Here is a 12535-nt window from a genome sequence, read left to right as displayed (position 1 = left end):
TAGATGAAAGAAACAGAGAGAAACAAATAGTCGTTGAATCCAAAAAGAAGTTATGGGAAGATTTTGGTAACAACCTGGAAAGGCTAGGTCAAGCAGCAGGGAAACCATTCTGGACAGTAATAAATAATCTTACGAAGGGAGGGAAAAAGGAAATGAACAGTGTTTTGAGTAATACAGGTGAACTCATAATAGATCCCAGGAAATCACTGAAGAGGTGGAGGGATTATTTTGAACATCTTCCCAATGTAAAAAGAAATCATTCTGGTGGTGTTGCAAACAGCCAAGCTCATGGGGAGGAGGAAAATGATGCTGGTGAAATTATGCTTGAGGAAGTGGAAAGGATGGTAGATAAACTCCATTGTCATAAGGCAGCGGGAATAGATGAAATTTGACCTGAAATGGTGAAGTATAGTGGGAAGGCAGGGATGAAATGGCTTCATAGACTAGTAAAATTAGCGTGGAGTGTTGGTAAGGTACCTTCAGATTGGACAAAAGCAGTAATTGCACCTATCTATAAGCAAGGGAACAGGAAGGATTGCAACAACTATCGAGGTATCTCATTGATTAGTATACCAGGCAAAGTATTCACTGGAATCTTGGAAGGGAGGGTGCGTTCAGTCGTTCAAAGGAAGCTGGGTGAAATCCAGTGTGGTTTCAGACCACACAGAAGTTGTCAGGATCAGATTTTCAGTATGCGCAAGTAGTTGATAAATTGTACGAGGGGAATAGGCAGTTGTGTTTTTGTTTCGTAGATCTAGAGAAAGCATATGACGGGGTACCGAGGGAAAATATGTTCACTATACTGGGGGACTATGGAATTAAAGGTAGATTATTGAAATCAATCAAATGCAATTATGTTGACAATTTGGCTTCAGTGAGAATTTATGGTTAATGAGTTCTTGGTTCAGGGTACATACAGGGGTTAGACAAGGCTGTAATCTTTCACCTTTGCTGTTCGTAGTTTACATGGATCATCTGCTGAAAGGTATAAAATGGCAGGGAGGGATTCAGTTAAGGTGAGAAGGTAATAAGCAGTTTGGCCTATGCTGACGACTAGGTCTTAATGGCAGACTGTGCCGAAAGCCTGCAGTCTAATAATTTGGAACTTGAAAATTGGTGCAATGAGTATGGTATGAAAATTAGCCTCTCGAAGACTAAATTGATGTCAGTAGGTAAGACATTCAACAGAATTTAATGTCATATTGGTGATACAAAGCTAGAAAGGTCAATAATGTCAAGTATTTAGGTTGTGTGTTCTCCCAGGATAGTAATATAGTGAGATTGAATTAAGGTATAGTTAAGCTAATGCCGTGAGCTCGTAGTTGCAATCAGTAGTATTCTCTAAGAAGGAAGTCAGCTCCCAGACGAAACTATCTTTACCTCGGGCTGTTTTCAGACCAACTTTGCTTTACGGGAGCTAAAGCTGGGTTGACTCAGGATATCTTGTTCATAAGTTAAAAGTAACAGACATGAAAGTAGCAAGAATGATTGCTAGTACAAACAGGTGGAAATGGCAGGAGGGTACTCGGGATGAGGGAATAAAGGCTAATTTAGGAATGAACTCGATGAATGAAGCTGTACGCATAAACCGACTTTGGTGGTGGGGTCATGTGAGGCGAATGGAGGAGGATAGGTTACCTGGGAGAATAATTGACTCTGCCATTCAGGGTAATAGAAGTGGAGGGGGACCAAGACGACGATGGTTAGACTCGTTTTCTAACGATTTAAAGATAAGAGGTATAGAACTAAATGAGGCCACAACAGTAGTTGCAAATCGAGGATTTTGGCGTCGTTTAGTAAATTCACAGAGGCTTGCAGACTGAACGCCGAAAGGCATAACAGTCTATAATGATAATTTATGTATGTATGCATTTTTGACAGCTGTCATCCGCCATCTTTAATCAAGATAGCACCGTGCTGCTATATTTACGGCACTGTGGGTAATTTAAAAAGATTCCCTCAGCTGTCATCCGCCATCTGTAATCAACAAAGCATCGTGCTGCTATCTTTACCTACATACATTTAACATATGGTGGTGGCAATTTGATATTTTATCCAGCTGCCATCTTTATCAACTGAGTACCAAGCTGTTATTTTTACCTACTACTTTTGAAACGTGGGGGCAGGTAATTTAAAAAAATCCGTTTGCTATCTTCATTATACATTAGTGCATTCGCGAACCGAACCTCTCATCTACTATCTTGAAGGAGACTATCCTTAGTTTAGGACAAGATGGCCTTTCCGCAGCTAACTAGCGCTTAGAGGCTTCTACACAAGATGGCGGCGGCTGTTATGGCTATCTTCTCCGCTTCCTCCTCCTCCTCTATCTCCTCCGCCTTCTCTACCTCCTCCTAATCGTCTATCGAGGCATAGCTTTATCGAACATGCATCTCCACGCAAGAGTGTAAATGCGATAAAATCATTGTGCATGTTTAGACTTGTGCATTACAAAAGAAACATAACAAGACTAGAATCGAACACTGCACTCGATGTTGTTAACTTCAACATGTGATTAGAACATTGATTGTTGTGTTCAAAACACTAAATAAGCGATCAAGGCTAGAATCGAACACGGTACTCGATCCAACATGTGTTTAGAATATGTCAGGGTATACCTCTGTTCTAAGGAGATCAGATTGAAACATAACAAGACTAGATTCGAAGACTGCGATCGATGTCGTTAACTTCAACATGTGATTAGAACATTGATTGTTGTGTTCAAAACACTAAATAAGTTATCAAGGCTAGAATAGAACACGGTAGTCGATACAACATGTGTTTAGAACGTGTCAGGGGATACCTTTGTTCTAAGAAGATTAGATTGAAACATAACAAGGCCAGAATCGAACACTGCTCTCGATGTTGTTAACCTCAACATGAGATCAGAACATTGATTGATGTGTTCAGATCACTAATTAAGTGATCAAATTAGACTCGAACACTGTACACGATACAACTTGTGTTTAGAACATGTTAGGGGATACCGTTGTTTTAAGGAGATCGGATTAAAACATAACAAGACTAGAATCGAACACTGCACTCGATGTCGTTAACCTCAACATGTGATTAGAACATTGATTGATGTGTTCAGAGCAAAAGTACAAATTCAATGATTTGCTTAGTACGAAAATCAAAAACACACTATGCACATGTCGCGTAGTTAACTCGCTAGTAAACGATATATAACTTCAATGAATTGCCTAGTGCGAAAATAAAACACCATACTGCGTATCTAACTCGCTCATTAAACGATATAGCAACACTTCAAATGATTTGCCTTGTCCTGTGCGAAAATCAAAGAACCATACTGTGTAGCTAACTCGCTCACGGCACTGCTGAGACGCTCAGTAATTGCAAATACACGGGTAATCGACTAGAACATTAATATACGTTATGTAAAAATCCGACTGTAAAACAGATTCTTGTTCTCGATCTTTGCGTTAAGAATGGCATCCGGCTGTAAAACGGATTCTTGCAAATTAAAACTCCGATTCTTGCGTCAGGAAGGGCAACTAGTTTTAAAACAGTTTCTTACGATATAAAACTCCGATTCTTGCGTTTGGAGGGCAACTAGTCTTAAAACAGATCCTTGCGATTTAAAATCTTGCGTCAAGGACATCGGGTGGTAAAATAAATTCCTGCGATTTAAAATCTTGCGTCAGGAAGTGCAACTAGTCGTAAAACAGATTCTTGCGGTTTAAAATCTTAGTTGTTGCGTCAAGAAGGGCATCGGATTGTAAAACAGACTTTTGTGATTTAAAATCTCGCGTCAAGAAGGGCATCCGGCTGTAAAACAAATTCTTGCTGAACAGGAAAGGTAGAAAGGAAGCAGCCGTGACTTTTACAGTCTCAGCATTTGCCTAGTGTAAAATTAGCAGAGCTGACAACCGTGTAGTTCGAACCTTGCTACTTTATAACGCTGTAAGTCGTAATAGACCTACACTGCTTGCAAATCTTGGTCCTGGCGTCAGGAAGGGCAACTAGTCATAAAACAGTTTCTTGCGTATTAACATCTTGTGTCAAGAAGGACATCCGACTGTAAAACCTATTTTTGCGATTTAAAATCCCAGTTTTGTGTCAGGAAGGGCCACTAGTCGTAAAACAGATTCTTGCGATTTAAAATCTAAGTTGATGCGTCAATAAGGGCATCCGACTGTAAAACAGATTTTTGCGATTTAAAATCTTAGTTGTATCGTCAAGAAGGGCATCCGGTTGTAAAATACAGTAGATTCTTGCGATTTAAAACTCCGATTCTTGCGTCAGGAAGAGCAGCCACATTTCAAAGAGATTCTTGAGATTTAAAATCTTAGTTGTTGCGTCAAGAAGGGCACCTGGCTGTAAAACAGATTTTTAATCTCGGTCTTGCTCCGTCAGGAGGATTATCCGGCTGTAAAACAGGCCTGGACTAGGAAGCAGCTAGCCGCCTCTTAGTGTAGTTCGAGCGTTAAGCTTTGGGGAGTAGGCTATGTGCAGGCACTAATTTAAAATAAGTTCCAGCACCGGGTTACGTCTCTTGTTGTTAAAATAGCAGGTTCGATCCTTGTTCCGCATAACAGGTAAAACCGCTTAGGTGGGGTACTAGTCCTAACCGAAGGTATAACTCTTTAGAACACTGTCTTTGAGGTATTATCTCTGTTTTACACAGTCAGTAAGAGCGAGGTAAAATATACATGCGTTGACTGAAATTGTACACTGCTTTCCGGCTGTAGTAACCTTGAGCAAGCAGCGATAACACTGTGTGTATGATAAGACACCTGTAACTTAAAGATCGATAACAGTGCAATAGCATTGTCTTGACCGTGTAGGTAATTCCGTTAGTATTGCTTTCTAGCATTTAGCTGGTGCAAGTTCCTAAGATAAAATATTATGATTCTTCGGAGATGGTAAAACCTGGAACCTGCACATAGCCTACTCCTGTCAATGGGGTCTGCTCAAGGCTTAAGTCCCCATCCGAGCTGTGAATCACCATCAACAGCATTACATGCCCTCAATATTTTAGAATGTAATGCAGGCTTTTAGCACACCTTCTACTTATTTAAAATTGTATACTACTACATCCCCGATGATGTAATATATAACAGTATGGAGAAAATAAAACCCAGTGCCGGCACATAGCCTACTCCCAAAGCTTAACGTCCCCATCTGACATGTAAATCGGCATCAACAGCGTCATATGCCCTTACTCTTATAGAATTTAATGCAGGCTTATAGTATACACTTTAGTTATTAGAAATTGTATACTACCACCTCCACGAGGATGTAATATACGACAGTAGGAAGAGGGCAAAACCCGGTGCCGGCACATAAGCTACTCCTGTCGAAGATGCCTGCACAAGGCTTAACGTCCCCATCCGACAGATGAATCACCATCAACATCTTGTACCCGCAATCATTCTCCCTACTTCTATAATGTCTGTGAATAAAATATAGAGATAGCGAGTTCGAACCCCTACTGTCAGCAGCCCTGAAAGTAGCAAATGCTAGGGGGTAGCTAGCTGCTCCTAGCCCTTTCCTGCGCAATCGTCAGTCTTCCTGGCAACGTGTAATTACATGAAACATAAGGATCTGGCCGGTTGCCCTTCCTGACGGCAAACAGTAATAAGTTTCCCGGATTTGAATCGCGGTATCCATCATTCTATTTCTGTAAGTGTCTGACGTGTCTGTATGCAGGAACAATGTCATGCGTATTTGTTGCTGAGATAACATGCCACTTCCGTTCACGTTCTAAGCAAGCTGTAGCAGAAACTCACAGTACAGCTTACATTTGCTCTTACAACTTAGAGGAGACAACATGCATACAAATAATTTATGATTTTTCATCCTCCCATTTTTTAACATGTAAGTATATCAGGTGCAATATCTCGCAACATTCTTGTCCGTGTGTTTCGAAAAAAAAGAGTAACGTGTATGCGGTATCAGTGTTCCAGTCGTGTTGTGATGTATTTGCAATTACAAAGCGAGTGACCGAGAGAGTTGGCTACGCAGTATGGCTTTTTATTTTCACTTAACGTATATTAGTGTTCTAGTCGAATACCGTGTATTTGCAATTACTGAACGCCATAGCAGTGCGGTGAGCAAGTTAGCTACGCAGTATGGTTTTTGATTTTTTTGCAAAAAACAAGGCAAATCATTTGAAGTGTTGCTATATCGTTTACTGAGCGAGTTAGCTACGCAGTATGGTTTTTATTTTCGCACTAGGCAAATCATTGAAGTTATATATCCTTTACTAGCGAGTCGGCTACGCGACATGTGCATAGTGTGATTTTCGTACTTGGCAAATCATTGAATTTGTACTTTTGCTCCGAACACATCAATCAATGGTTTGATCACATGTTGAAGTTAACGACTTCGAGTGCAGTGTTCGATTCTAGTCTTGTTATGTTTTAATCCGTCCTTCTTAAAACAAAGGTATCCCCCCCTAACATCTTCTAAACACATGTTGTATCGTCTACGGTGTTCGATTCAAGTCTTGATCAATTATTTAGTGACCTGAACACATCAATCAATGTTCTGATCACATGTTGAGGTTAACAACGTCGAGTGCAGTGTTCGATTCGAGTCTTGTTATGTTTTAATCTAATCTTGTTAGAACAACGGTATCCCCTGACATGTTCTAAACACATGTTGTATAGTGTTCGATTCTAGTTAGTGTTCAGAACACATCAATCAATGTTCTAATCACATATTGAAGTTAACAACATCGAGTGCAGTGTTCGATTCTAGTCTTGTTATGTTTCTTTTGTAATGCACAAGTCTAAACATGCACAATGATGTTATCGCTGCACACTCTTGCCTTGGCGATGCATGTTCGATAAAGCTATACCTTGATAGAGGATGAGGAGGAGGTAGAGGAGGCGGAGGAGGTAGATGAGGAGGAGGAGGTAGCCATAAGAGCCGCCGCCATCTTGTGTAGTAGCCTCTAAGCGATAATTAACTGCGGAAAGGCCATCTTGTCGTAAACTAAGGATAGTCTCCTTCAGATAGTAGATGAGAGGTTGGGCTCGCGAATGCACTAATGTTTAATGATGATAGCAAACGGAATTGTTTTTAATTACCTGCCACCACATTTCAAAAGTAGTAGTTAAAGATAGCAGCACGGTACTCAGTGGATTAAGGATGGCAGCTGGATAAAATTTAATATTGCCTCCAACACATGTTAAATGAATGTAGCTAAAGATAGCAGCACGATGCTTTGTTGATTAAAGATGGCGGATGACAGCTGAGGGAATTTTTTAAATTACCTGCAGTGCAGTAAAGATAGCAGCACGGTGCTCTCTTGATTAAAGATAGAGGATGACAGCTGTCAAAAAGCATGTGGATTATAAATTTCCCACCACCACCACCACCACCACCACGATAAGGTTTAGTACCGTAAAGATAGCAGCACTGAGGTAAGTGATGCAAGATGGCGGCTGACAGTTGACGGAATTTTTCAAATTGCCGCCACCACACTTCAAAGGTAGTAGCTAAGAGTGCTGCACTGAGGTTTGCCTTGCAAGATGGAGGATAACAGCTGTCAAAAGCACGTGGATTTTAAATTACCCGCAGTACCGTAAAGATAGCAGCATTAAGGTACGGGATGCAAGGTGGCGGATGACTATTACTGCCACCACATTTAAAAGGATGTAGCTAAACATAGCAGCACGGTGCTCTGTTGATTAAAGATGGCAGCTATCAAAAAAGGACGTGGGTTTGTTAAGCACGTAGAAATTGCCGCCACCACATTTCAAATGTAAGTAGCTAAAGAGTGCAGCACTGAGGTTTGCGATGCAAGATGGCGGATGACGTCTGTCAAAAAAGCATGTAGATTTATAATTTCCTACCACCACCACGATAATGTTTAGTACCGTAAAGGTAACAGCACTGAGGTAATCGATGCAAGATGGCGGATGACAGCTGTCAAAAAGCATGTGGATTTTAAATTTCCCACCACCACCACCACCACCACCACCAACACGATAAGGTTTAGTACCGTAAAGATAGCAGCACTGAGGTAAGCTATGCAAGATGGCGGATGACAGCTGACGGAATTTTTCAAATTGCCGCCAGCACATTTGAAAGGTAGTAGCTACAGAGTGCAGCACTGAGGTTTGGGATGCAAGATGCCGGTTGACAGCTGTCAGAAAAGCACGTGGATTTTAAATTACCAGCAGTGCCGTAAAGAGGGCAGAACTAAGGTTAGCGATGCAAGATGGCGGATGACAGCTGTAAAAAAGTACGTGGCTTTCTTTACCAACTCAAATCTCGCGCTAGTGAGGTTTAGTTGGTAGCACAGTGGTTTAGGCCCGTCAAGATTGCAGCACTGAGGTTAGCGATGCGTTGTTGTCGGATGACAGCTGTCAAGAAGGACGTGGCTTTGTTTACAAATTCAAATCTCGTGCCAAAATTCAAATCTACCGCCTAAAGTCAAATTTCCCGCGGGAGGTGGAGAACTCTCCCGAGAGTCATAGGTGGAGGCGGCCGCCGAACCCGTGACTGTATCTACAAAATTGCTTCATATAGTAGTAAGATTAGCATGGAGTTTTGGCAAGGTACCTTCAGATTGGACAAAACAGTAATTGCACCTATCTATAAGCAAGGGAACAGGAAGGATTGCAACTACTATCCAGGTATCTCATTGATTAGTATACCAGGCAAAGTATTCACTGGCATCCTGGAAGGGAGGGTGCGATCAGTCGTTGAGGGGAAGTTTGATAAAAACCAGTGTGGTTTCAGACAACAGAGAGGCTGTCAGGATCAAATTTTCAGTATGTGCCAGGTAATTGAAAAATACTATGAGAGGAAAAGGCAGTTGTGTTTATGTTTCTTAGATCTAGAGAAAGCATATGACAGGGTACCGAAGGAAACGATGTTCGCTATACTGGGGGACTATGGAGTTAAAGGCAGATTATTAAAATCAATCAAAGGTATTTATGTTGACAATTGGGCTTCAGTGAGAATTGATGGTAGAATGAGTTCTTGGTTCAGGGTACTTACAGTGGTTACACAAGGCTGTAATCTTTCACCTTTGCTGTTCGTAGTTTACATGGATCATCTGCCGAAAAGTATAAAATGGCAGGGATTGATTCAGTTACTGGAAATGTAGTAAGCAGTCTGTCCTCAGCTTACGACTTGCTCTTAATGGCAGATTGTGCCGAAAGCCTGCAGTCTAATATCTTGGAACTTGAAAATGGGTGCAATGAGTATCGTATGAAATTAGCCTTTCGAAGACTAAATTGATGTCAGTAGATAAGAAATTCAACAGAAATGAATGTCAGATCGGTGATACTAGGCTAGAACAGGTCGATGATTTCAGGTATTTAGGTTGGGTGTTCTCCCAGGATGGTAATATTGTAAGAGAGATTGAATCAAGGTGTAGTAAAGCTAATGTAGTGAGCTGGCAGTTGCGATCCAAAGTGTTCTGTAAGAAGAAGGTCAGCTCCCGGACGAAAGTGTCTTTACATCGGTCTTTCTTGGGACCAACTTTGCTTTACGGGAGCGAAAGCTGGGTGGACTCGGTATATCTTATTCATAAGTTAGAAGTAACAGACAGTAGCGAGAATGATTGCTGGAAAAAGCAGGTGGGAACAATGTTAGGAGGTAAAGGCTAATTTAAGAATGAACTCGATGGATGAAGCTGTATGCATAAACAGTTTTCGGTGGGTGGGGTCATGTGAGGCGAATGGAGGAGTATTGATTACCTAGGAGAATAATGGACTCTGTTATGGAGTGTAAATAAGTAGAGGGAGACCAAGACGACGATGGTTAGACTCGGTCTCTAACGATATAAGGACAAGCGGTATACGACTAAATGAGGCCACAGCAATAGTTGCAAATAGAGGATTGTGGGGACTTATAGTAAATTCACGGTGTCTTGCAGACTGAACGCTGAAAGTCATAATGGTCTATAAAGATAACGTATGTATGTATGTATGTATGTATGTATGTATGTATGTATGTATGACCAAATTAGCTGACTCAATTGAGTTGCACAAAATCATAAAAGAGTTGAAGGTGAAGTAACTGCAAGAAGACATTCCTGATCGAAACATATAACTAATGTTCTGCTCTATATGGTACATGGAATTTAAAGGAATAAATAGTGTATTTTCCACTTCATATTGCTATAATCTAAAATTATCACCAAATTACTTTACTTCACTAACCCTATATGGTGTGTGGTTAAATTTGGAGACAGTGGTTACGATAGTTCCACTCTGTGCCCTCAAAGAACTTCAGGAGACATCGCCCTATTTTCAGTATTTACTGCGTTATAACGACGTGAATACTGGTTATACATTCACTTGAATTCTAGGCATAAAAGTGTTAAGAAAGTTTAGTTCATTCATTAGAAAATAATTTTATAAGGATATTTCTCATGAAGATGTTATAATTCTGAGGCAATGGAGGTGAAAATTAGGCCACACGTGTTTCGAATACGAGTCCCCGTGCTTCTAACAGGCCGAGAGACACTCAACTCTTTGATGCTCAAGTTATCTCTGTGGGTGAGTAATGCGGGTGCATGGACTGCGGGGCTTAGCATGAGGAAAGCGCTTCAATTTTTGAATTAGGTAACTTGGCGTATAGTGGAGGACAGGAATTGAAGAAGTCTCATTGAATGGTGGAGGACTAAAGAATATACTCAGGGAGAGAGTTCAGGGGAAATTTCGGTGAGGAATCGCTCAGATTCACTGCTGTTACGTTAACAATGGAAGTGATACAGAGGAGAGGAGGAGAGAGGAATAGGAAGGTAGGAAAAGGAAACGTAGGATAGAGGGAGGCGGAACAGCTTCATGAGAGGGAAAGAAGAGGAGGGAATTAGATTCTGCAACCGGCAAAGAATATACGAGAGACCAGGAGGGGAGGTGATCTAATGAGAAGGGTAGATTTGAGACTTTGGTCATGGGGGAATCTATTGTTAGACACATTGGGGAAATGTGTGGAAGAAAGGGATGCAGGGTAGAGTGTTATGCTAAAATTAGATAGACGGCCAGGAAATCAGGCGGGAAGTATGAGGGGAGGGAGAAAGTGTTAGAGTCCACGTAGATACTAACAACGTAACGCAAACAGGATCGTACGAAAACAGATGAAGATGTGTGAGATGCGATTTTGACAGCGAGGGAGAAATTAAAGGGAGCGTAGATTGCTATGAGTGGGATACTGAATGAGGGTGATCGGGTATTTGAATGAGACTATGGACTGGGCATGAAGGAAAATGGGAGTGAGATCTGTAGACCGTAACGGGTGAGAAAGGGATAATTGATCCGCGCTCATATAACCTATACTTGAACAGCATGGGGCCGTATATGTTGGCGACACGTTTGGAAGAATTCTGTGGGGATACTTTCAAGGAAACGGGGTGAACTAGTGAGCAGAGATTAGGGAACAGGGAGATGGATATAAAGTAATAAATACATAAAGCTCTTTGTGTTAAAGAGTAGGAGTATTGGAAATAATGGAGTACAACTAATTTAATTGATATGAACTTACCAGATATGGTAATAGGTATTGAATCATGGTTATGACGTGATAGTATTGACATGGAAATATTTCCTGGAACTGGGGGTTTATCGCATAGAGAGGATAAATTCGATAGGAGGGAGATTACCATACCAGTGAGAGAATTCGTAAACGGTTAAAATGTTAAGGATGAGAAACATAAAATTCTAGGCAAAAGGCGCATCCGTAAGGAAAATTAGCATCTTCATATCTTGGAGTGTACATACATGGAAGGAATGATACAGACGTTGACGCGGATTTATGTATTATGGTAATCAACAGAACAATCAACGACACAGAAAGGAACGCTATTGTAACGGCTGATCTCAGTTTACCACACGTTAACTGTGAAGACAATGCGAATGACAAAAATAACCAACGAGAGGGAAGAGTGTTCTAGACTTTGTGCTGACTAAACCAGATGAGCTATGTGGAGGAATTGAAGTGACGGATGGTATAAGTGGTCACGAAGAAGTTTTGTTCGTAGTTTGAAAGAAGTATGATATAAAGGATGGTTGTAAAATTGGGACTGTTAATACTCGCATGCCAGAAATTTTGGTTTACCTTAAACGCTCAAAAGGGTCAGTTTGTCAGGATAGAAGTGATGCATTTACAAAAACATAGAGAATTAGTGCAACAAAATAAAGTGAATGTCTATATTAACTTCATTGTATGTTATTTCGCATGTAGTAACATAAAGAACTTCACACCTGCTCGTTCTCCCACTACTTTCATGCACTCTGCTGTGGCCTTCGTCCTGTTTTAATGCCGGGTGCCCTTCCCTTAGGAATGTATTCACCATCACGCGTCTCTGCAGTGGTTGTTAGAGCGGTGTATTGTGTGTATGTAAACCTTGTCACTGTGTCGGATGAATCAACCAGGTGTGATTCCGCCGGAAACTGTACCGAAAGTGTCTGAACTGAAGGTCTCACACTGAATGCTTGGTGCATTTATAAAGTGGAATAGCAAATGGAATGGCTGATAGCAACAAGCGGGAACAATGACTGGTGGACACACGTATTTACGAGATTAGTGTTAATTTAAGAATGAGGATAGA

The sequence above is a fragment of the Anabrus simplex genome, chromosome 2 (assembly GCF_040414725.1).
Source record: "Anabrus simplex isolate iqAnaSimp1 chromosome 2, ASM4041472v1, whole genome shotgun sequence".
In the NCBI taxonomy this organism is placed as follows: Eukaryota; Metazoa; Arthropoda; class Insecta; order Orthoptera; family Tettigoniidae; genus Anabrus; species Anabrus simplex.
The sequence above is the reverse complement of the archived record's forward strand: the minus strand, read 5'-3'. Positions refer to the sequence as shown.